This window comes from Heteronotia binoei, chromosome 7, assembly GCF_032191835.1.
Source record: "Heteronotia binoei isolate CCM8104 ecotype False Entrance Well chromosome 7, APGP_CSIRO_Hbin_v1, whole genome shotgun sequence".
Classification (NCBI taxonomy): Eukaryota; Metazoa; Chordata; class Lepidosauria; order Squamata; family Gekkonidae; genus Heteronotia; species Heteronotia binoei.
In genome coordinates this window covers 2,031,387-2,054,980 of record NC_083229.1, presented here as the reverse complement: position 1 = coordinate 2,054,980, position 23,594 = coordinate 2,031,387, and the positions used below count along the sequence as shown (strand labels likewise).

General features: G+C 47.7%; 1 pseudogene; it reads left to right on the top strand.

The window, feature by feature from the left end:
* The window catches only part of LOC132574810 (uncharacterized), a 21,986-nt pseudogene extending 162 nt beyond the window's left edge, over positions 1–21,824 (top strand).
* The last annotated feature ends 1,770 nt before the right edge of the window (positions 21,825–23,594 follow it).

The window sequence follows — 23,594 nt, the reverse complement described above, 5'->3', positions numbered from 1 at the left end:
AGCCGTTGGCAACGCTGCAGTTCGTGTCGCTGCTCTGATACTTGCAGAGGTTTTCCTTGAAAGGGCAGCTTCTGGGAGAGCCCTCTCAGCCCCACCCACCTCACAGGGTGTCTGTTGTGGGGGGAGAAGATATAGGAGAGTGTAAGCTGCTCTGAGACTCTGCTTCAGAGAGAAGGGCGGGGTAGAAAATCTGCAGTCATCTTCTTCTTCTTGAGGTCCCCAGGTTCCATTCCCCAATCCCCAGGAGTTTCTCAACTTGGATTTGGTAACACCACCTACTGACTTGGTCTCTTCCGCTCTCTTCCTTCTGCCATGACTTCACAGCAGGGGCACCCCTCTTGCTTGACACATCCCCCCACCCCAACAGCACGTGTGTGCCCTGTCCTTGGGTGCTAAAGGAGGATCCCACAGAAAACAGGCACTGATGCGCACTTCTGTCCCCTCTTCTTCTTTCTTCCATCATCCATCATTCTAGGCCCGAATTTGGCCAGAGGCCAGCCGACCATGCAGGCCTCCCCAGTCGCATCTTCGGGCCCTGGAAGTTCAGGCTGCGCTTGTGAACGGGGTCTGTAACGGGAATTGGAATTCCGCATCCTGCACTCAAACCAATCTGGGTGAACGACCCGTGGTGGTCCGTGGACTTGGGCAAAGAATACTCCATCTCCCTTGTGGTGGTGAAAAACCGGCAGGACTGCTGCGGATACAGACTCCAGGGGGCCACAGTCTACGTGGGAAATTACATGGGCGACTTTGGTAGCAGCAGCATCTCGTAAGTTTCACATATGCCTCCGTTTGCACTCCTCCTCCCCCACGGCTTTTAACAAACCTTCCCCCATATAGAAAAGTCCTCTGAAATCATGGGTTTTACCCACACTTTCGAGGCATGCCTTTAATTGTAATGGTCATTCTGGTCACCCTTTGGTGCTGAGAACAGGGTGGCTCAGTGGTAGAGCATCTGCTTGGTAAGCAGAAGGTCCCAGGTTCAATCCCCAGCATCTCCGACTGAAAAGGGTCCAGGCAAGTAGGTGTGAAAAACCTCAGCTTGAGACCGTGGAGAGCTGCTGCCAGTCTGAGTAGACAAGACTGACTTTAGGGAGGGACGGTGGCTCAGTGGCAGAGCATCTGCTTGGTAAGCAGAAGGTCCCAGGTTCAATCCCCAGCATCTCCAACTAAAAAAGGTCCAGGCAAGTAGGCGTGAAAAACCTCAGCTTGAGACCATGGAGAGCCGCTGCCAGTCTGAGTAGACAAGGGAGGGACAGCGGCTCAGTGGTAGAGCGTCTGCTTGGTAAGCAGAAGGTCCCAGGTTCAATCCCCGGCATCTCCAACTAAAAAAGGTCCAGGCAAGTAGGCGTGAAAAACCTCAGCTTGAGACCATGGAGAGCCGCTGCCAGTCTGAGTAGACAAGGGAGGGGACAGCGGCTCAGTGGTAGAGCGTCTGCTTGGTAAGCAGAAGGTCCCAGGTTCAATCCCTGGCTTCTCCAACTAAAAAGGATCCAGGGAAGTAGGCGTGAAAAACCTCAGCTTTAGAGCTTGGAGAGCCACTGCCATTCTGAGTAGACAAGACTGACTTCGATGGACCGAGGGGGGTCTGATTCAGTAGAAGGCAGCTTCATAGGTTCATATGTCCATGGCCCCAGAGCACACTAATTTAGGGACAGTGACTCAGTGGTAGAGCATCTGTCTGGTAAACAGAAGGTCCCAGGTTCAATCCCCGGCATCTCCGACTAAAAAGGGTCCAGGCAAGCAGGCATGAAAAACCTCAGCTGGAGACCCTGGAGAGCCGCTGCCAGTGTGAGAAGAAGAATACTGACTTTGATGGACCGAGGGGCGGTCTGATTCAGTAGAAGGAAGCTTCATATGTTTGCTCTATCAGGAGGCAAGAGATCAGTCCATTCCAGACCAGGATTCTATGTAGAACAGAATTAGAGTTCAGTGGCACTTTTAAGACGAACAAAGTTTAATTCAAGCATAAGCAAACGACTTCTTCCAATACCAAGCCTGCTTGCACACGAAAGCCTATTCCTTGGATTAGACTGTGCTCACACATGAAAGCTTCTGCCCAGAATTCAACGTTGTTAGTCTTCAAGGTACCTGGCTGGACTCCAGCTTTGTTCAGCTGCTTCAGACCAATGTGGCTGCCCGCCTGAGTCTGTCAGGATTCTCTGTGTCAACAAACAGAAAAACCCAATGGGAAGGCCTCAGGTCCGTAGCCGGGATTTTAAAAGTCGGGGGGGGGGGACCCTTTCCCATCCACTGTGGGGCTTGCTGCTTCTCAGAAGCTTTCTGGGGGAGGGCAGAAGCTGGAGGCTCTGAATGTGGCCAAGTCCAGGCAGCCAACCCTAAAACTTTGGCATCAAGAACCTTGTGTGCAAACAGAAGGGTTTCCTTCCACTTTCCTCTCCCCATCCCAGCACTTTGCAGCCAGCAGCTCCATCGGTCTCCCCTCCTCCCTGGCCCATTCCATGTGGCCTCCTCCACCGTCCTCCTCTCCGCCTTCTGCTTTTGCTGCTGCGCTACACTCTGCCCTGCTCAGCTCTCCCAGCTCTGGCTGCTGCTGGTGCTTTGCTGGCTCAGCCATGGCAAAAAAGAAAAGAAAAAAAGCAGGTTGTGACCCTGGAGGGCCCCCCCGGAGGTCAGGGGGCAGTGCCCCCACAGTCATGCCCCCTACAGGCCTAGAAGGTCTAGCATGTTGATGGACAGCTAGACAAGAACATAAGAGAAGCGCTGTTGGATCAGGCCAATGGCCCCTCCAGTCCAACACTCTGCGTCACATAAGAACATAAGAGAAGCCCTGTTGGATCAGGCCAATGGTCCACCCAGTCCAACACTCTGTGCCACATAAGAACATAAGAGAAGCCATGTTGGATCAAATCAAATCAAATTTTATTCTTATATCCGCCCCTCCCCCACCAGAAGGCGGGCTCAGGGCGGCTCACGGACATGACACGTCATGATTCAATTAAAACAAATAAACAACATTTTAAATATAATACAGTTACATAAATAGATTAAAATAGATAAAAATAGGTGCTATCAGGCCAATGGCCCCTCCAGTCCAACACTCTCTGTCTCATAAGAACATAAGAGAAGCATGTTGGATCAGGCCAATGGCCCACCCAGTCCAATACTCTCTGTCTCATAAAAACATAAGAGAAGCCATGTTGGATCAGGCCAATGGCCCCTCCAGTCCAACACTGTCTCATAAGAACATAAGAGAAGCCCTGTTGGATCAGGCCAATGGCCACCCAGTCCAACACTCTGTGTCACATAAGAACATAAGAGAAGCCATGTTGGATCAGGCCAATGGCCCCTCCAGTCCAACACTCTCTGCCTCATTAGAACATAAGAGAAGCCATGTTGGATCAGGCCAATGGCCCACCCAGTCCAACACTCTGTGTCACACAGTGGCCAATATATGTGTTTGTGTATACACACACACACACACACTGTGGGTGATAGCCACATTGGGATTCCAACTACATGGGGGGGGGTGGAATTTCTAGTCATTCATCCCCCCATTCCTGAAGACTGATGTATTCAGTTTCGATGCCACTGTCACATGGCTGACCTTCTTTCTCCCCCCCACAGCTGTGGAACCATCACAAACATCGAAGAAGGATCCCTCACCACCATCCCCTGCAATGGAGCCGTGGGCCGCTACGTAACCATTGCCATCACTGATCGAGTGGGATACCTGACTGTGTGTGGGGTGGAGGTCTATGGCACCTGTCCACTGTCCCCGTCGTTGTTAGAGATCACAGCATCGTCAATTGTATATGTGTGTGTGGAATTTAGTAATGAATTTCCAATAAACTTCCGGGAGCTGCCTGTGAGCACGCGTCTTTGGACGTCTGCCACTGCTAGCCAAGACAGTTTCCATGCGGAGGATTTGATCTTCTTCCTAATGTTTAGCTGTAAAGTCTTTTGATTTAATTTCAACCTCTTGGTTCTGGTTCTACCTTCTGGGGCCACAGAAAACAATTCCACACCATCCTCTATAGGACAGCCCTTCAAGTACTTGAAGATGGTGATCCTATCACCTCTCAGTTGTCTCCTCTCCAGGGTAAACATCCGCAGTTCCTCCAGCCTTTCTTCATTGGATTTGGTCTCCAGACACCTCAACCATATTTGTCACCCTCCATATTTGTTGTTCCAGATTGTCTATATCCTTCTTAAATTTCTGTGCTCCAAACTAAACAAAATACTCTAGGTGAAGTCTAATCAGAACAGAATAAAGCGATACTATCACTTTAAATTGTCTGGACACTATCCTTCTGTCGATACAGCCCAAAATTGCTTTACACGGCATGTTCAATGTATGGTCTACTAAGACCCTTAGATCCATTTTGCACTACTGCCAAGACAAGTCTCCCCCATCCTATAATTATGCATCTGATTGTTTCTACCTAAATGCGGAACTTTACATTTATCCCTGTTAAAATTCATTTTGTTTGTTTTAGCCCAGTTTTTCAGCCTACCAAGATCATCCTGTATCCTGACTCTGTCTTCTACTGTATTTGTGACCCCCCCCCCTAATTTAGTATCATCTGCAAATTTAATAAGCATTCCCTCTAATTCCTTCATCCAAATCATATAGGAAGATGTTGAGCAAAACAGGTCTCAGGACAGATCCTTGAGGCACTCCACTTGTCACTCCTCTCCAAAAGGATGAGGAACCATTCACAAGCACTCTTTGGGTGTGACCTGTCAACCAGTTACAGTCAGATCCACCTAACAGTTATAGGATCCTATAACTGTTAGGTGGATCTGACTGTAACTGGTTGACAGGTCACACCCAAAGAGAGCTTGTGAATGGTTCCTCATCCTTTTGGAGAGGAGTGACAAGTGGAGTGGATAGTGCCAGCTGAAGTGACAAAGTTAACAGCTAAAACAGTTAATGAAAAACAGCTATCATATAACCAGTTACTAAAAATACAAAGTGGGAAAATAGAACTGAAAACTGCAGAAGAACTGAGTTATAAATATGATTGGTTTCAAATGCAACAAATAAAAAGCTTGATGGAGAATGATATTAAAGCCGAAGGAATAAGGAAAGAACAAACAGAAATGGAAAGAGTTCTGCTTGGAGACAATGAGAAATTAATTTCAAAAGTATACAAATTACTTTTACAATGGTCTACAGAAGATGAAGTAGTGAAATCTCAAATGATAAAATGGGCAATTAATGTAAATAAAGAAATAAAGATGGAATCTTGGGAGTATCTGTGGAAGAACTCTATGAAACTCGCAACATGTCATAGTATTAAAGAAAACTGTTTTAAGATGATGTATAGATGGTATATGACTCCAAAAAAAAATAGCAAAGATGAATAACAAGATGCCAGATAGGTGTTGGAAATGTAAAAAGCATGAAGGTTCTTTCTACCATATGTGGTGGACTTGTGAAAGGGCTAAAATGGTTTGGCAGATGATTCAGCAAGAGATCTCTAAGATTCTGGGATATGAATTCAACAAAGAGGCAGAGACTTTTCTGCTGGGATTACAAATGGAAAAATTTCCAAAAGAAGATAGAACTTTAATATGGTACTTGCTCTCAGCTGCTAGGACATTGTATGCGCAGTTATGGAAGCAAGAAAAAATACCAGAAAAATGGGACTGGATTACAAAAGTTATGTCATGGAGTGAAATGGACAAATTAACAAGAAAACTAAGAGACTATGATTTAGAACTTTTTAATGCGGAGTGGAAGAAATTAAGAAGATACGTAGAGAAAGAGTGGAAAATAAAAGGACATTGGACAATTTTTGATGATTAAGGTTTTTATAGTTTAAAGGTACCTTTAATATTTGTTTTTTTTAAAAAAATAACACTGGCGGGGGTCAAGTAACGGAGGGAGGGGTGGGAGGAAAGTAAGATATGGGGTAGAACGATTTTTTTTTATTTTATTTTAAGCTCTTTATAAGTTGTAGATATAATTCTGCTACCATATGTTACTAATAAATTTGTTTATACCAGGATCCAAACCACATTTTACCAACTTGTCAACAAGAATAGTATGTGGAACCTTATCAAAAGCCTTACTGAAATCAAGGTAGACTTTGCCTACAGCATTCCTCGATCCAGTAGTAACAAAGTAGCAAAGTAGTAACTTTCTCAAAAGAAGGGTTAGTCTGACATGGCTTGTTCTTGAGAAACCCACGCTGACTCTTAGTAATCACGGCCATTCTTTCTAAATATGGGATTCTACCCAGTATAACTTTTAAGTCTGTCAAAATTTGCTTTCCTAACTGATTTTGAGAAAATAATAATGCAGCATAAGGACCATTTGCTGGGACGTATTTTTAAACTTTTACTTCAATATGATCTAGAAGTTAAACCATGTATTGCACATTGGTCCCAGAATTTTGGACTAGAAATAACTTTTCAACAATGGGAAATGGTGTGGACGAGAGCAGTTACGTTCACCGCATCCCAGGCACTAAGAGAAAATTGGTATACAATGTTCTTTCGTTGGTATATAACTCCTAAAGACATTGAGAAGATGGATCAGAGTTACTTAGGCGCCTATTGGAAATGCAAAAGGCTCTTTCTAACACATGTGGTGGATTTGCAACAAAAAACAAGGACATTTTGGAAAGAAATCCATGAAGAGATGCAGAAAATATTAAAAATCCAATTTGAAATGAAATCAGAGGCGATGTTACTAGGAATTTTTCCAGAAAAGATGGACTACATGCTTCAAGAACTGTTCAGATACTTGTTGACTGCAACTAGAATACTATGGGCAGCAAAGTGTTGTTTTAGATTTTCCGGGCTGTATGGCTGTGGTCTTGGCATAGCAGTACCTGACATTTCACCAGCAGCTGTGACCAGCATCCTCAGAGGTATAACCCAGAAAGATAGAATTCTCTCTGTGTCCATTCTTTTTCTTTCCTCTCACTTTGACACAGAGAGAACTCTGTCTATCTGGGTTATACCTCTGAGGATGCTGGTCACAGCTGCTGGCGAAACATCAGGTACTACTATGCCAAGACCACGGCCATACAGCCCGGAAAATCTACAACAACTAATGAACTCTGGCTGTGAAAGCCTTCAACAGCATATTCTCCTGCATTGTTCACATGAAATGGAAAAGGACAGGGTGAGAACTGGCATTCTCGCTTTTCCTCTGTATCCTGCTTGGTGGTTGCCCACATGAAGAAGAAGATGAAGATATTGGATTTATATCCCGCCCTCCACTCCGAAGAGTCTCAGAGCGGCTTACAATCTCCTTTCCCTTCCTCCCCCACAACAGATACCCTGTGAGGTAGATGAAGATATTGGATTTATATCCCGCCCTCCACTCCGAAGAGTCTCAGAGCGGCTCACAATCTCCTTTACCTTCCTCACCCCACCCCCCACAACAGGCATCCTGTGAGGTAGATGAAGATATTGGATTTATATCCCGCCCTCCACTCCGAAGAGTCTCAGAGCGGCTCACAATCTCCTTTATCTTCCTCCCCCACAACAGACACCTGTGAGGTAGATGAAGATATTGGGTTTATATCCCGCCCTCCACTCTGGAGAGTCTCAGAGCGGCTCACAATCTCCTTTACCTTCCTCCCCTCCCCACAACAGACACCCTGTGAGGTAGATGAAGATATTGGATTTATATCCCACCCTCCACTCCGAAGAGTCTCAGAGCGGCTTACAATCTCCTTTACCTTCCTCCCCCACAACAGACACCCTGTGAGGTGGGTGGGGCTGAGAAGGCTCTCACAGCAGCTGCCCTTTCAAGGACAACCTCTGCCAGAGCTATGGCTGACCCAAGGGCATTCCAGCAGGTGCAAGTGGAGGAGTGGGGAATCAAACCAGATTCTCTCCAAACCCAGTGGTGATATGAGGGATAGACCTAGGGGAGGAAGTCTGGGGTCCCAGGAGTGAGCTGCCACTTCTCACTGAAGTAGACCTCATCATGGACAGACCCCTACAAGACCATTAAGCCCAGAGCCCAAAATGACCTACCTGGAATGACCTATTTAGGGCACTTCTCAGAGCCACTTGGCCATTCCAGGGAGAGTCTCCAGTCAATAACGGCATGTGTGAGTTTCTTCCACTGTGGCTGCTGTCGTTCTGCATCCACCTCAGCTGATACCTTAAAGTGAGATACTGGCTGCTTTCTGCAGGTATGTTGGGTGGCATAAGTGATAATGTTTGTTCTTCTTGGCTGCAAGCCATAGCAAAAATCCATAAGAGGATTATAAATTTTACAAACACAACAGATCAAATATTGACGAAGCTGCATGTAATGTACTGGGTTCGGACACTAGTAACAGTCAACTTACTTTATTCGCTAGTACATCACAAAGACAACACAGTGGGGCCAGGTCCCCAGTTATATACATTCCCTGGAACAGCCCCCTTCCTGGTCATATCCAATTCTGACCAGTTAAACTTCCCACCACAGCTCTTCGTAGGTGAATTGCATTTGCTCCTTACATCAGTGCACGTAGTCACGCTGTGTTGGAAATTCAGGAGCCGAAATGCAAGACACAACACTGCACATTTGCATGTCTGTAAAATATTGAACATTTCCTTGGAACTCTCTAACTTCGGGTGTCACAGTTACCACACGGTGAGTTGCAAGCTGGACAATGTGGTTATTCCACAGGCCTCTACAGTGTAAGGTAAATTCGTCTTGTTTAACTTCTCGGCAGGTGAACTGAAGTCTTTCCACATGCTCCTCCAATATATGGGATCCATGCTATACATGCCGAAGATCACTGACATAGAGTGTGTAGGCCTGGTGTGGGATGTTGGGGACAGTTTGGCTATCTGGCTGGTGTCCACCTAACGCACTGGCCAGTGCCTTACCGTCCCTGATGGAGGCTGTAGCAGGCTGGGCACTGGAGCACCCTCAACTTATAGTCTTGGGTGACTTCGATGTCCATGCTGAGGACATGGCCTTCACTTGGGTGACGGATCTTGTGTCCTCCATGGCAGCACTAGGACTCTCCCAATACAAAACAACTTCCACACACCAGGCAGGGCACAAGCTAGATTTGATCTTTGTGATGGGAGTTGCCATGGTCTGACCGCTATGCCCTTAAGGCCTGTATGAATATCTCACCTCTACCCTGTTTTGGCTTGCCCACAAAGCCAGATGGACCTTCTGCGGTTTCAAACGGCTTTGCGGGATCCCTGGCCCTCTGGTGACTCCTTGGATGAGTTTATGAAAATCTGGAATAACTGGCTCTCCACAGCCATCGACAAGATCGCTCCCCGGTGTCTTCTTTGTCCCTGCTCACAATCTGCACCGTGGTATACCTGGAGTTGCGATCGATGAAACGGCAACTGATGACTAGAGACGAAGAGGTAAAAGACGTGATGATACAATGGGCCAAAAATGTAGGACATAACGTAGAACTAGAAGAATGGGCCCAGGTATGGACGACAAAAGCTAAAATAACAAGATCGGTATCATACAAGGAAAATATTTTTAAAATGATATGTAGATGGCACATAACACCAGTAAAATTGGCAAAAATGTATTTGGGATTATCCAGTCTATGTTGGAAATGTGAGAAGCAGGTGGGCACTTACTATCATATATGGTGGACCTGCAGAGTTGCTAAAAGGTATTGGATAAAGGTCCACGAGTTGATACAAAAAATAACAAAACTAAGAACATAAGAGAAGCCATGTTAGATCAGGCCAATGCCCATCCAGTCCAACACTCTGTGTCACACAGTGGCAAATTTATATATATATATATATATATATACACACACACACACACTGTGGCTAATAGCCACTGATGGACCTCTGCTCCATATTTTTATCTAAACCCCTCTTGAAGCTGGCTATGCTTGTGGCCGCCACCACCTCCTGTGGCAGTGAATTCCACATGTTAATCACCCTTTGGGTGAAGAAGTACTTCCTTTTATCTGTTTTAACCCGACTGCTCAGCAATTTCATCGAATGCCCACGAGTTCTTGTGTTGTGAGAAAGGAAGAAAAATACTTCTTTCTCTACTTTCTCCATCCCATGCATCATCTTGTAAACCTCTCTCATGTCACCGCGCAGTTGACATTTCTTCAAGCTAAAGAGCCCCAAGCATTTCAACCTTTCTTCATAGGGAAAGTGTTCCAACCCTTTAATCATTCTAGTTGCCCTTTTCTGGACTTTTCCCAATGCTATAATATCCTTTTTGAGGTGCGTGACCAGAACTGCACACAGTACTCCAAATGAGACCGCACCATCGATTTATACAGGGGCATTCTGATACTGGCTGATTTGTTTTCAATTCCCTTCCTAATAATTCCCAACATGGCGTTGGCCTTTTTTATTGCAAACGCACACTGTCTTGACATTTTCAGTGAGTTTTCTACCACGACCCCAAGATCTCTCTCTTGGTCAGTCTCTGCCAGTTCACACCCCATCAACTTGTATTGGTAGCCTGGATTCTTGGCCCCAATGTGCATTACTTTGCACTTGGCCACACTGAGCCTCATCTGCCACATTGACGCCCAGTCACCCAGCCTCAACAGATCCCTTTGGAGTGCCTCACAATCCTCTCTGGTTCTTACCACCCTGAACAATTTAGTGTCATCTGCAAACTTGGCCACTTCACTGCTCACTCCCAACTCCAAATCATTTATGAACAAGTTAAAGAGCATGGGACCCAGTACTGAGCCCTGAGGCACTCCACTGCTTACTGTCCTCCACTGCGAAGACTGCGAAGACTATCAGCAGAAGTCGATAAACTGACGTGCATGCTTAATACTCAACCACGTAAAAAGAAAATGCAGGATTGGTCATAGCTGTATGAATGGTTATGTAAATGTAAATGAAATGTAATTAGGCGAAGATTTTAAGGCAAAAGAAGAAACAAAAAAGAAAATTAGAACAAAGTGTTGCATATGAATGGACGATGGAGAGTGAAACTGCTTATCTCACCTTTGTTTTATTGACTTGTTATGTGTATAGAAGTATAGTTTGTGTTATAGTTTTGTGGTATATTGTAAATGTAAATAAAGAATATTTGAGACAAGAAAGATGGCTAGAGAGACAGTGGCGATGCACTCATGATGAAGCAACTAGAACATCCTATAGGTCATTTATATGGACCTCTGAGGTGGCAGTCTGAGCCACAAAGAAGGCTTAAGAACATAAGAGAAGCCCTGTTGGTTCCACATGTTAATCACCCTTTGGGTGAAGAAGTACCTCCTTTTATCCGTTCTAACCCGATTGCTCAGCAATTTAATTGAATGCCCACGAGTTCTTGTATTGTGAGAAAGGGAGAAAAGTACTTCTTTCTCTACCTTCTCCATCCCATGCAGAATCTTGCAAACCTCTATCATATCACCCCGCAGTCGACGTTTCTCCAAGCTGAAGAGCCCCAAGCGTTTTAACCTTTTTTCATAATGCTTAATTTCTAGTGAACATCGGAGTGGTTCAGTAGAAGCTACGATATTGCATGGATCCCATATATTGGAGGAGGATGTGGTAAGGCTTCAGTTCACCCTCCAGGAAGTTAAGCAGGAGGAATTTACCTTCCTCTGCAGAGACCTTTGAATAACTGCACTGCCCCGTCAGCCACACACCAGGTGGTCATTGTGAAGCCTGAAGTCAATAATGACCCAGTCCCATAGAGTTCCAAGGAAATGTTCCATGTTTTACAGAACTGTGAATGTGCAGTTTTGTCAGTATTTGAGCTGTGGTGTTTGTCACATTTTATAATCTTCTTATGGCCTCTGGCTATTGGCTTGTAGCCAATCATAACAACAGGCCCCCAGGCCTTGTGTTTGACACCCCTGACTTCGATGGCCAATACAGAGATCACCCATTTTGGTCCATCTGTACAATGTAGAGCTCAAGCAGCCTCAGTTTGCCTCAGGGTTGTGCACAAGAGCAAAAGGGAGGCTCACCCTTCAACCACCACTCAATTTTACTATCCAAAGCTGGCTCTTCCCAGGGAAGAACCATGTTTCCTTCTCACTCTGGGCCCACAGACTTTCTGGTGTAATCATTAAGAAGAATTTTGGAATTGGTTTTCAATTTTCATATGAACATATGAAGCTGCCTTATACTGAATCAGACCCCCCTCGGTCCATCAAAGTCAGTCTTGTCTTCTCAGACTGGCAGCGGCTCTCCAGGGTCTCAAGCTGAGGTTTTTCATGCCTGTTTGCCTGGACCCTTTTTTGGAGATGCCGGGGATTGAACCTGGGACCTTCTGCTTCTCAAGCAGATGCTCTACTACTCAGCCACCGTCCCTTTCTGCATTATACGTAGATTACAAGAATGCTGCTCCTAAATCTAGATCTAGTAACTTTAATGTCAGTGACATTAAAGTCCCCCATTTCAGACGTGATGTTTGCACAGTTTGGTGTGGTGGTTAAGCGTACATACTCTTATCTGGGAAAATCAGGTTTGATTCCCCACTCCTCCACTTGCACCTGCCGGAATGGCCTTGGGTCAGCCAGAGCTCTCTTATCTGGGAGAACCAGGTTTGATTCCCCCCTCCTCAACTTGCACCTGCTGGAATGGCCTTGGGTCAGCCAGAGCTCTCTTATCTGGGAGAACAGGGTTTGATTCCCCACTTTTCCACTTGCACCTGCTGGAATGGCCTTGGGTCAGCCAGAGCTTTCTTATCTGGGAGAACCGGGTTTGATTCCCCACTTTTCCACTTGCACCTGCTGGAATGGCCTTGGGTCAGCCAGAGCTCTCTTATCTGGGAGAACCGGGTTTGATTCCCCACTCCTCCACTTGCAGCTGCTGGCATGGCCTTGGGTCAGCCATAGCTCTGGCAGAGATTGTCCTTGAAAGGGCAGCTGCTGTGAGAGTTCTCTCAGCCCCACCCACTTCACAGGGTATCTGTTGTGGGGAAGGAAAATAAAGGAGATTGTGAGACGCTCTGAGACTCTGCGATTCGGAGTGGAGGACAGGATATAAATCCAATATCATCATCATCAATGAATTGTAGCCTCTGCAAGATTTGCTATATATATCCCCCAAAATAGATCCAGGGGGGCAGCCGTGTGGGTCTGAAGCAATAGAACAAAGTAGGAGTCTAGTAGCACCTTTAAGACTAACAAAGTGTTATTCAGAATGTAAGTCCATCACTTAACAACTACACCAAGGTGGGGGACATACTTTCCACCCACTGACCAAAATGCTCAGGGTGATTTTGAGAATGGAGAATTAAACCAGAGAGGCATCCAAAGGAGAGGGTCTTGTTTGATGTAATGGTTAAGTACATGAACTCTTACTGGGGAGAACCAGGTTTGATTCCCCACTTCTCCACATGCAACTGCTGGAGTGACTTTGAGTCAGCCACAAGAGCTCACAGAACTGCTCCTCTCAAGAGCAGTTTCTGTCAGAGCTCTCTCAGCCCCACCTTCCCCACAGGGTGTCTGTTGTGGGGAGCGGAAGGGAAAGGAGATTGTAAGCTGCTTTGAGACTCCTTTGGGTAGTGTAGGGTGAGATATAAATCCATTCTCCTCCTCTTCTCCTCCTCTTTAACTTACCCTCATATTCACTGCATAAAGCCATGTTTCAGTCATGCCAGAGGGGTAAAATTTATAGATACTCTAAATGACTCTAAATTTATAGATACGCTAAAACAGGTGGTCCTAGAACCAACCAGAGGGGACGCAGGTCCTGGACTTAACCCTCCGTGGTGCTACTGAGGACTTAGTGTAAGATGTGGAGGTGGCTGAACCGACTGGGAACAGTGATCACAGTGACATCAAATTTAATTAAATTGTTAAATTCAATTAAATTACTTAATTGATATGTATGTGGGAAAGTGGCAAAGGATTTCAACAAAGTCATGTTTGCCTTAGAAAGAGGAAACTTCTCTGAGGAATCTGTTAAAAAAAGGGAACTTGAGAGAAACCGTCATGAGGGTCAGTTCTCTCGAAAAGACTCAAAAGTTGCTCAAAACTTCAATGCAAGAGGCTGAGTTTGAATGCACAGTACTCCCAGGCCCAAGAGGTCATCGCTTGGCTAACGGGCAGGGTGAGAGAAACTGCGGGCCTTCAGAAACTGGGAGGCTCACCCAAAGGAGGTGAGCAGAAACCAAGACAGACTTGCACAAAGGAAATACAAGCTGACAACTAGGGATGCAGAAAAGATTTTTGAGGAAAGTGTCATTAAAAGCATCAAGACTGTTGTGTCAGGCGTTCGTCCCGGAAAGTACAGCACAGAGCACCTGTGGGCAATGCCTTCCAGGGACGAATGCAGCCCGCCTATGGCGATCAGTGGCAGGAAGTTTAACTGGCCAGGATTGGACCTGACTAGGAAGAAGGTTGTTCTGGGAAATGTATCTAACAGGGGACCCGGCCCTGCCATGTTGTCTTTGTGATGTACTCACTAATAAAGCATGTTGCCATCTGAACGTCTCCGACTTCAGTACATTACAAAGACCAACAATAAAATATCCTTTAAACAGATTAGGAGCAGGAAACTGGCTAGGACAGTGGTTGGACCACTGGAGGACAATGGGATTAAAGGAGGATAAAGGGATTGCTGAGAAGCGAAATGGATTTTTCTCATTTCTCTTCGCTGCTGAAGATATAGGGTAGAGACCCAGTCCTGAAAGGCGGGAGGATGTGGATCCTGAAGAGGAGAGATGCCAAGGGAAACCAGGGAGACTCTGGGTCATCTGGTGTTTCAAGAGTCAGACTGTCTGTTGCTTCTTGAACACCCCAAGCATTGCTGGCTGAGAAATGAGAGAGCAGCATTGTTGATGTTTTTATGGCCAGGGAAGGCTCCAGGGCTGGAGTCAGGGCCTAACAATTTGTTCAAGGCTCATCCGGTGAGATGGGCTACGGTTTAACTCCAGTTTTTCTGAAATCAACCCTTCAGGGAAAATTCCCTCAATCTGGAGACATCCTATTATCATTTCAGTTTTCAAGAAAGGTTCCAAGTCAGATCCAGCAAACTAAAAGGTAAAAGCAGTTCCCTGTGCCGGCACCAGTTGTTTCCGACGTCGCATCACAACCTTTTCACAGCAGACTTTTTACAGGGTGGTTTGCCATTGCCTTCCTGGGTCATCTCCACTTTACCCCCAGCAAGGTGGGTACTCCTTTGACTGACCTTGGAAGGATGGAAGGCTGAGTCAACCTCGAGCCGGCTCCCTGAACCAGCTTTCGCCAGGTCGTAAGCAAAGCTTGGACTGTAGTACTACTGCTTACCACTCTGTGCCATGGGGCTCTTGTTTCAGCAGCCAGTTTGGTGTAGTGGTTAAGTGTGCAGACTCTTATCTGGGAGAACCGGGTTTGATTCCCCACTCCTCCACTTGCACCTGCTGGCAGGGCCTTGGGTCAGCCATAGCTCTGGCAGAGGTTGTCCTTGAAAGGGCAGCTGCTGAGAGAGCCCTCTCCAGCCCCACCCACCTCACAGGGTGTCTGTTGTGGGGGAGGAAGGTAAAGGAGATTGTGAACCGCTCTGAGACTCTTCGGAGTGGAGGGCAGGATATAAATCCAATATCTTCATCTACCTCACAGGGTGTCTGTTGTGGGGGAGGAAGGTAAAGGAGATTGGGAGCCGCTCTGAGACTCTTCGGAGTGGAGGGCAGGATATAAATCCAGTATCTTCATCTACCTCACAGGGTGTCTGTTGGGGGGGGAGGAAGGGAAAAGAGATTGTGAGCCTCTCTGAGACTCTTCGGAGTGGAGGGTGGGATATAAATCCAATATTTTCATCTACCTCACAGGGTGTCTGTTGTGGGGGAGGAAGGTAAAGGAGATTGTGAGCCGCTCTGAGACTCTTCGGAGTGGAGGGCGGGATATAAATCCAATATCTTCATCTACCTCACAGGGTGTCTGTTGTGGGGGAGGAAGGTAAAGGAGATTGTGAGCCGCTCTGAGACTCTTCGGAGTGGAGGGCGGGATATAAATCCAATATCTTCTTCTTCTTCAAACGACCGCCCTATTAGTCTTCTCTCATCAGTGGCAAAGTTGTATTAGAGGAACAGATAACCTCTAATGATCTCCTTGGGTGGGAGCCAATTGGCTTCAGGAAGGGCTTTGCACCTCAAGAGCACTGTTTGATTTTAGCCCTTCCAACTGGAACATATGCCTAGAGGAGAAACTGTGTGTGGCATCCATAGATCTCCAGAGAGCGTTTGACCCCATACCCAGGAGTAGATTGTGGGGAAAACTGAAGCATGCCTCAATTCAGAAAAGATTATTTATTTATTAAATTGATCAACCACCCTCCCCAGGGGAACCAGGCTCAGGCCAGTGTACAACACAATCATATAAAACATCAATAAAATATTCTGTGTTAGTTCCCCTAGGATTCTAAGAGGAACTACCTGAGCTCGCCACAACTTTGAAGGAAAATGTGAGGTTTGTAGAATCTTTCGGGCTCAAGTGCCGTGTTCTACTGGAGAAAGTTTTCCTTCCAGACGTTTCGTTCTCATCTGCGGAGAATATCTCAATGCACAGCAGCCAAGAAGGTCAGAGCGCCTGCTCCGGCTGCAACACCACTGAGGATGTTCTCCGCAGCTGAGAACGAAACGTCTGGAAGGAAAACTTTCTCCAGTAGAACACGGCACTTGAGCCTGAAAGATTCTACAAACCCTAATGATGTTACCAGCCGTGAAAACCTGAAATCTTTGAAAATGTGAGGCTTTGTCTCCTGTTGGAACTTTGTGGGTGCCCTCCTCCTCACTTCAGCAAATGTTGGGTTGTACTTGTGGTGGACTGCGGCAACAGTTTCCATCATGGCTGGCCCCCTTCCCTTGCTCCCCGTCCCTTTATTTGATCCACGTCCTCCCCCCCCCACATCCGTGAGGCGCCCACAGGCCAGAAATGAGAGGGAACTGCAAATTTCGCCACTTGATTTTAAACAAATGTATTATACGATCTTGATTATAAGGCTTTATTCTTTTATTACAGTGTACATTGCCTAGAGCCTCGCAACTGTGGGGATTAGGTGAGCCATAGATATCGTAATAATACATGGCCTAAATCAATACACATTCTAATTGCAGTGTTTGCTCTCATCATGATATCGTGGGACTATCTGGTATCATACCTGCAATTACCTGGGAAGGGAGCTGTGGTCCTCCACCCTGGGGGGGGGGGAACAGCAGCCAGGTAGAGAGATGGGGAAGGGGAAGGGAGGGTCATTCCGGATTCAGGCTTTGTGCAAACAGACCTGCCCCGCCCTCACTGGCCAAGTCCATAGAAGGAACCAGATGGGAAAGCAGAAGTTCTGTCTCCGCTGGATGTTCTTGAGCAACAGACATTGCTGTGATTGGCTGCTGGGCTTTTCTGGGTTCAGCAAGACCTGCCCCCAGGAAGAGGATAAAAGCAGGATGGCTGGAACAAGAGCAGAGACTCCAGTGGAAGCACGAGAGCTCCACACCGAGCTGAGGCTGCCCACTTGCCAAGAGAAAGACGTGACAGCCCCGTCAAGGTGAGTTTGAGGGGCTCAGCCCTGTTTAGTGCTTGGATGGGAGACCACCAAGGAAGGCCAGGGTCGTGACGCCTCCACTCGTCTCTTGCCCTCAGAACCCTGCAGGGTCACTTGAGGTCAGCTGCAACTTGACACACAGGCAGTGGCTTTCTCTTACAGGAAACTTAGTTGGGATCAAACATGTGACTCCTGCACACCACTGGCCATCTTTTCTGGGGGAGAAGGCCCAGCGGTCTCCTCTGACTAACACAGGGAGCCAGACCGGGGACACTAAGCAGTCGCTCTGTCTCACTGGCTGAATTCAGACATCAGATTAAGCTCCATTTGGATAGGAGCACAGCTTGTTTCCCAGCTGGCTCATTCCCCTTCCTCTTCCCTCTCTCCTTCCCTCCTTCCCTCCCTCTCTCCCTCCCTTCCTTCCTCCCTCCCTTCTTCCCTCCCTCCCTTCCCTCCTCCCTCCCTTCCCTCCTCCCTCCCTTCCTTCCTCCCTCCCTTCTTCCCTCCCTCCCTTCCCTCCTCCCTCCCTCCCTTTCTCCCTCCCTTCCCTCCTCCCTCCCTTCTTCCCTCCCTCCCTCCCTTCCTCTCTCCCTCCCTTCTTCCCTTCCTTCCTCCCTCCCTTCTTCCCTCCCTTCCCTCCTCCCTCCCTTCCTCCCTCCCTTCCCTCCTCCCTCCCTTCTTCCCTCCCTCCCTCCCTCCTTTCTTCCCTCCCTCCCTTCCTCCCTTCCTTCCTCCCTCCCTTCCTTCCTCCCTCCCTTCATCCCTCCCTCCCTTCCTTCCTTCCTCCCTTCATCCCTCCCTCCCTTCTTCCCTCCCTCCCTCCCTGCCTCCCTCCCTTCCTTCCTCCCTCCCTTCATCCCTTCCTCCCTCCCTCCCTTCTTCCCTCCCTCCCTGCCTCCCTCCCTTCCTTCCTCCCTCCCTTCTTCCCTTCCCTCCTCCCTCCCTTCCTCTCTCCCTTCCTCCCTCCCTTCTTCCCTCTCTCCCTCCCTTCTTCCCTTCCTTCCTTCCTCCCTTCCTTCTTCCCTCCCTCCCTCCCTTCTTCCCTCCCTTCCCTCCTCCCTCCCTCCTTCCCTCCCTTCCTCCCTTCTTCCCTCCCTGCCTCCCTCCCTCCTTTCCTTGCTCCCTTCATCCCTTCTTCCCTTCATCCCTTCCTCCCTCCCTCCCTCCCTTCCACCCTCCCTTGATTCCTCCTTTCCTTCCTCTCTTCCTCCCTGCCTCCCCAGAACATGACTCTGAACTTCTTTCCCTGGATGAAGCTCCAGTACTCCATGATGGAGGTCCCTGGGCACACGGAAGTCCTCACAAGCTGAGATGCCAGACTGGGAGGAGGTGGAGATCCAGCATCCCATTTTTAAGGAGGGAAACGAAGGGAAGTTCTCTGAGTCTGGAAGTCACACAGGGAGCTGGAGTTTTGGATGAGGCTCAGCCAAGGGAGGAGGGGGCAGCCAGGGGGATGTGTGACCACAGCTAGAAGCTGCGTTCATGCCCGAGTACAGTCCTGTGCCATCTGTCAGGACCCCTGACCCCAGCCATTGCCTCCTCTCACCCCCCTTCAGGATGCTGCTCGCCTGGCCGTGGCTGCTGGCCCTGGGGCTGCTGGTGGGGCGTGGGGAGGCCCAGAGCTGCACCCAAGCGTATGGAGGTAAGCAACAGGGCATTGCATGGGGAGAGGGGGGAGGCTGGTCTGTTGCCTCCAAAAGAGGGTCCACCTCTCTTCCTCCTTCGGACTGGGGTTCTGGGCTGTGAGACAACGGGAAGCCCTGAGGATTTCCTCCATTGGCGCATGTCAAATTTCCTAGCATCAATTGCAGGAGACTCTTGAAAGAGATGAGGCCAAGCTGAAGAACGGATCAGCGCTAATAGTCTGCCTCCCTTTCCTGGGTGCCCCCCCCAGCTGCTCCACCCGATGATGTTCCTTGTGAAGCAGCGAGGCTGCTGCGGGTCCCTTCCTTGGGGAAATGACTGGTGACTACCTTTACCTTTTTAAATATAAATTTAGCTAGCCTTTCAGGTGCTCCTGGTCTCTTGCTCTGTTCTTCTGCTGCAGATAGATTCTACGGTTGCCAAGTCCAATTCAAGAAATATCTGGGAACTTTGGGGGTGGAGCCAGGAGACTTTGGGGGTGGAGCCAGGAGACATTTGGGTGGAGCCAGGAGCAAGGGTGTGACAATTGAGGGAGTTCTGGCCATCACCTTTTTAAATGCCTTCCTTCCATAGGAAATAATGAAGGATAGGGGCACCTTCTTTGGGGGCTCATAGAATTGGACCCCTTGGTCCAATCTTTTTTTTAAACTTGGAGGGTAGTTTGGGGAGAGGCACTGAATGCTATACTGAAAATTTGGTGCCTCTACCTCAAAAAACAGCTCCCCCAGAGCCCCAGATACCCTCAGATTAATTCTCATTATACCCTATGGGAATCAGTCTCCATAGGGAATAAGAGTTGCCAGCAGGCATTTCCCTCTCCTTCCCCTGCTCTCTTATGACCCTGAAGTGGGGGGGGGAGGGCCTCCAAACTGGGGGATCCCCTGCCCCCACCTGGGGATTGGCAACTCTAATTAACACAGCCACCCATCTTGATCGAGCCAGCTCAGCTTCAGAAGGCCCAGGGACTAGCCTTATTGCCAACACAGCTCTTCCTAACTGCTTCTACTAATCCTTGCATTTACAGAGTGTTCGTTTCCAAGGCAGGTCTCCTAAGGCCACCAAATCCAGGATGGGAAATGCCTAAAGATTTGGGAGGGGGGCCTGGGGAGGGGAGAAGTGACCTCTCTAGTCTGCTGGCCAGTTGTGATTCTGGGAATCCTCCAGGGCCCGCCTGGAGGTTAAAGACAAACACTGACCAAAAGGTTACCGTGACTCAAATCCCTATGAATCACAGGGTTTTTTGCCAAAATAATACTAAGTCCAAAAGCTGTCTGAGCGTTACCCTGCTTGTGAGGTTTGAGGAGACTCTTTGTCCCATTGGAATTGTTGTAAATTTATGTCTTCATTGACTTTTGGACTTTATTGGACTTTTTAAAACAATCCTGTGCCAGAGGAACTTGTTGAAACAGGAAGTGAAAGTCGACGTTCCTATCGCGCGTATTATGATTTCATGGGATTAATGGAACTGGACTATCTACTGGGAATTTCAAGTTTGGATGTCGTTGTTGAAGTTCTACATATGGACTACTATGGATATCTAAATGTAGAACTGGCTGATCTAGTGCTATTCAATTTGTATTAGTTTTGTGAAAAATTGTAATCCATAGTAATTTGAGTCACAGTAACCTTTTGGTCAGCTAGGTTCCAGTCGGCAGCCGTGTTGGTCTGAAGCGATAGAACAAAGCAGGAGACAAGTGCACCTTTAAGACCCACTAAGTTTTATTCAGAACGTAAGCTTTCGTGTGCTTTTAAACAGACTTCATCAGACGGAATGGCAAGCTATCTTTAAAGATAGCTTGCCATTCCCATTTTGTCTGATGAAGTCTGCTTAAGAGCACACGAAAGCTTACATTCTGAATAAAACTTAGTTGGTCTTAAAGGTGCACTTGTCTACTGCTTTGTTCTTTAGGTCAGCGTTTGTCTTTAACTCTTTGAGACTTCTCTCATTGTATTGTTGCCCACCTGCAGGTTGGCAACCCTGACTGGTTTTCTGGGAGTCCTCACCTGGAGGTTAGCAACCCTGATTGGTCTTGCATTGTGCTACTTTGTCTTCGCTTGCCCCTGGTTGCATTAAGGCCATGAGTTAAGGTAAAATCTGAAGGTCAGCCACCAGATAGAGATGTCAACCTCCAGAAGAGATCTGGGGGCCCCCAGCATTACAGCTTCTATCCAAACTGCAAAAGTCACTTACCCTGGGGGGGAAAATGGCTGCTTTGGAGGCGTGACATGGAACCCCACTGCGGTCCCTGTCCTCCCCCGGTTCCATCCCCAAATCTCCAGGAGCTTCTCAACTTGAATCTCATAATCCCACCTCTTAGCTTGGTCTCTTCAGCCTTCCTTCTCCCATGACTCCACTAAAGGAGCATCCCTGTTGCTTGGCACATCACCCCAATAAGCACATGTGTTCCCCGTTCTTGGGTACTAAAGGAGGATCTCACAGAAAACAGGCACTGATGAGCACTTCTGTCCCTTCTTCTCCCTCCTTCCATCATCTATTATTCCAGGCCCGAATTTGGCCAGAGGTCGGCCAACCATGCAGTCCTCCCCAGGCGCATCTGCAGGCATTGGAAGTTCAAGCCGCGCTGTGGACGGGAACTGTAATGGGAATTGGAATTCCGCATCCTGCACTCACACCGATCTGGTGAACAGCCCGTGGTGGTCCGTGGACTTGGGCAGAGAATACTCCATCTCCCTTGTGGTGGTGAAAAACCGGCAGGACTGCTGCGGAGAGAGAATCCAGGGGGCCACGATCCATGTGGGACGTCACATGGGGGACCTTAGTAAAAGCAGCGTGTCGTAAGTTCCACATATGCTTCTGTTGCACTCCTCCTCCCCCACTGCTTTTAACAAACCTTCCCCCAGATAGAAAAGTCCTCTAAAACAATGGGTTTTACCTGCCCTTTCAAGGCATGCTTTTAATTGTAATGGACATTCTGGTCCACATTTGGTGCTGGGAACAGGGTTTGCTCTATCGGGGGGCAAGAAATCAGTCCATTCCAGACCAGGGTTCTATACAGAACAGAGTAAGACTCCAATCAGGCACCTTTAAGACCAACAAAGTTCAATTCAAGCGTAAGCTTTCATGTGTGAACACACTTCTTCCGATACCAAGTGTGCTTGCACACAAAAGCTGGTGCCCAGGGCTTTTTTTGAGCAGGAACACAGTTTCGGCTGGCTTGGTGTCAGGGGGTGTGGCCTAATATGCAAATGAGTTCCTTCTCCCAAAAAAGCCCTATGTGAAACAATAGTAACATCATGGGATGTGGCCTAATATGCAAATGAGCTCCTGCTGGGCTTTTTTTTTTAACCAAAAAAGCCCTGCTTATACCTTGAATTCAACTGTTCTTGCATATGAAAGCTTCTACTCAGAATTAAACTTTGTTGGTTTTCCAGTTGCCTGACTGGACTCAGACTTTGTTCTCTTGCTCCAGTTCAGACCAACACAGCAATGCCCACCTGGGTCTATCAGGATTCTCTGCATCAACAAACAGAGCACCCAATGGGAAGGTATAGCACAGGGGTGTCAAACAGGTGGCCGGGGGCCAAATCAGGCCCCCGGGAGAGCTCTAATCAGGCTCCCAAGGAATCTGCTTCCTTCTCCCTCTCTCTTGCTCCCTTCTGCATCACAGCTTGCTTTGCAAGGCTTGCTCAATTGCACAGGAGCTACAGAGCAAAACCTCTATTTTCTCCATTGGCTGAGGCTCCTCCCTTGGGGAGGAAGGGGGGAGGAATAGCTTGTTTTTCCAGGCTCTCTCAATCACACAGCAGAGCTACTGAACCAAGCTTCTCTTCCTTCTGTTGGCTGAGGCTCCTCCCCCTCCTGATCCCCTGTGGAAGGAAGGAAAGAGCAGAGCTTTCTTTGCCCAGTTCCCTGGATCCCATGGGAGAGAAACAAAGAAAGCATCTTTAAGACCAACGGGTACTAATGTTTTAAGTTTAAAAAAAAAATCTTTAATTGCGTTTCTGTGTCCTTTATAAAGTTTATATCTCTGCTACCTTATATTAAACAAGTACACACATGACCCAGCCTGATATGGCCCAGCCTAGCAAGATTTGTCATATCTGGCCCTCATAACAAATGATTTTGATACCCCTGCTCTAGCACACTGATGGACAGCTAGACAAGAAATAATGCATTGGGATTCCAACTACATTGGGGGGTGAGATTTCTAGCCATGCTTTCCCCCATTCCTGAAGGCTGGCTCACTGATGTCACCACCGCACGGCTAACCTTCTTTCTTGCCCCACAGCTGTGGAACCATCGCAGATCTCCGAGAAGGATCCCTCAGCACCATTCACTGCAATGGAGCCGTGGGCCGCTACATAACCATTGCCATCCCCGATCGGGTGGGATACCTGACTCTGTGTGAGGTGGAGGTCTATGGCACCAAGGCACTGGTGAAGCCTGCTTAGAGCATACGAAAGCTTACATTCTGAATAAAACTTAGTTGGTCTTAAAGGTGCCCTTGTCTACTGCTTTGCCCCGTTGTTGTTCGAGGTCACAGCATTGTCATTCAGCTCTGTATGTGTGTGTGGTAGAATCTAGTAACGAATTTCCAATAAACTTCCCGGGAGGTGCT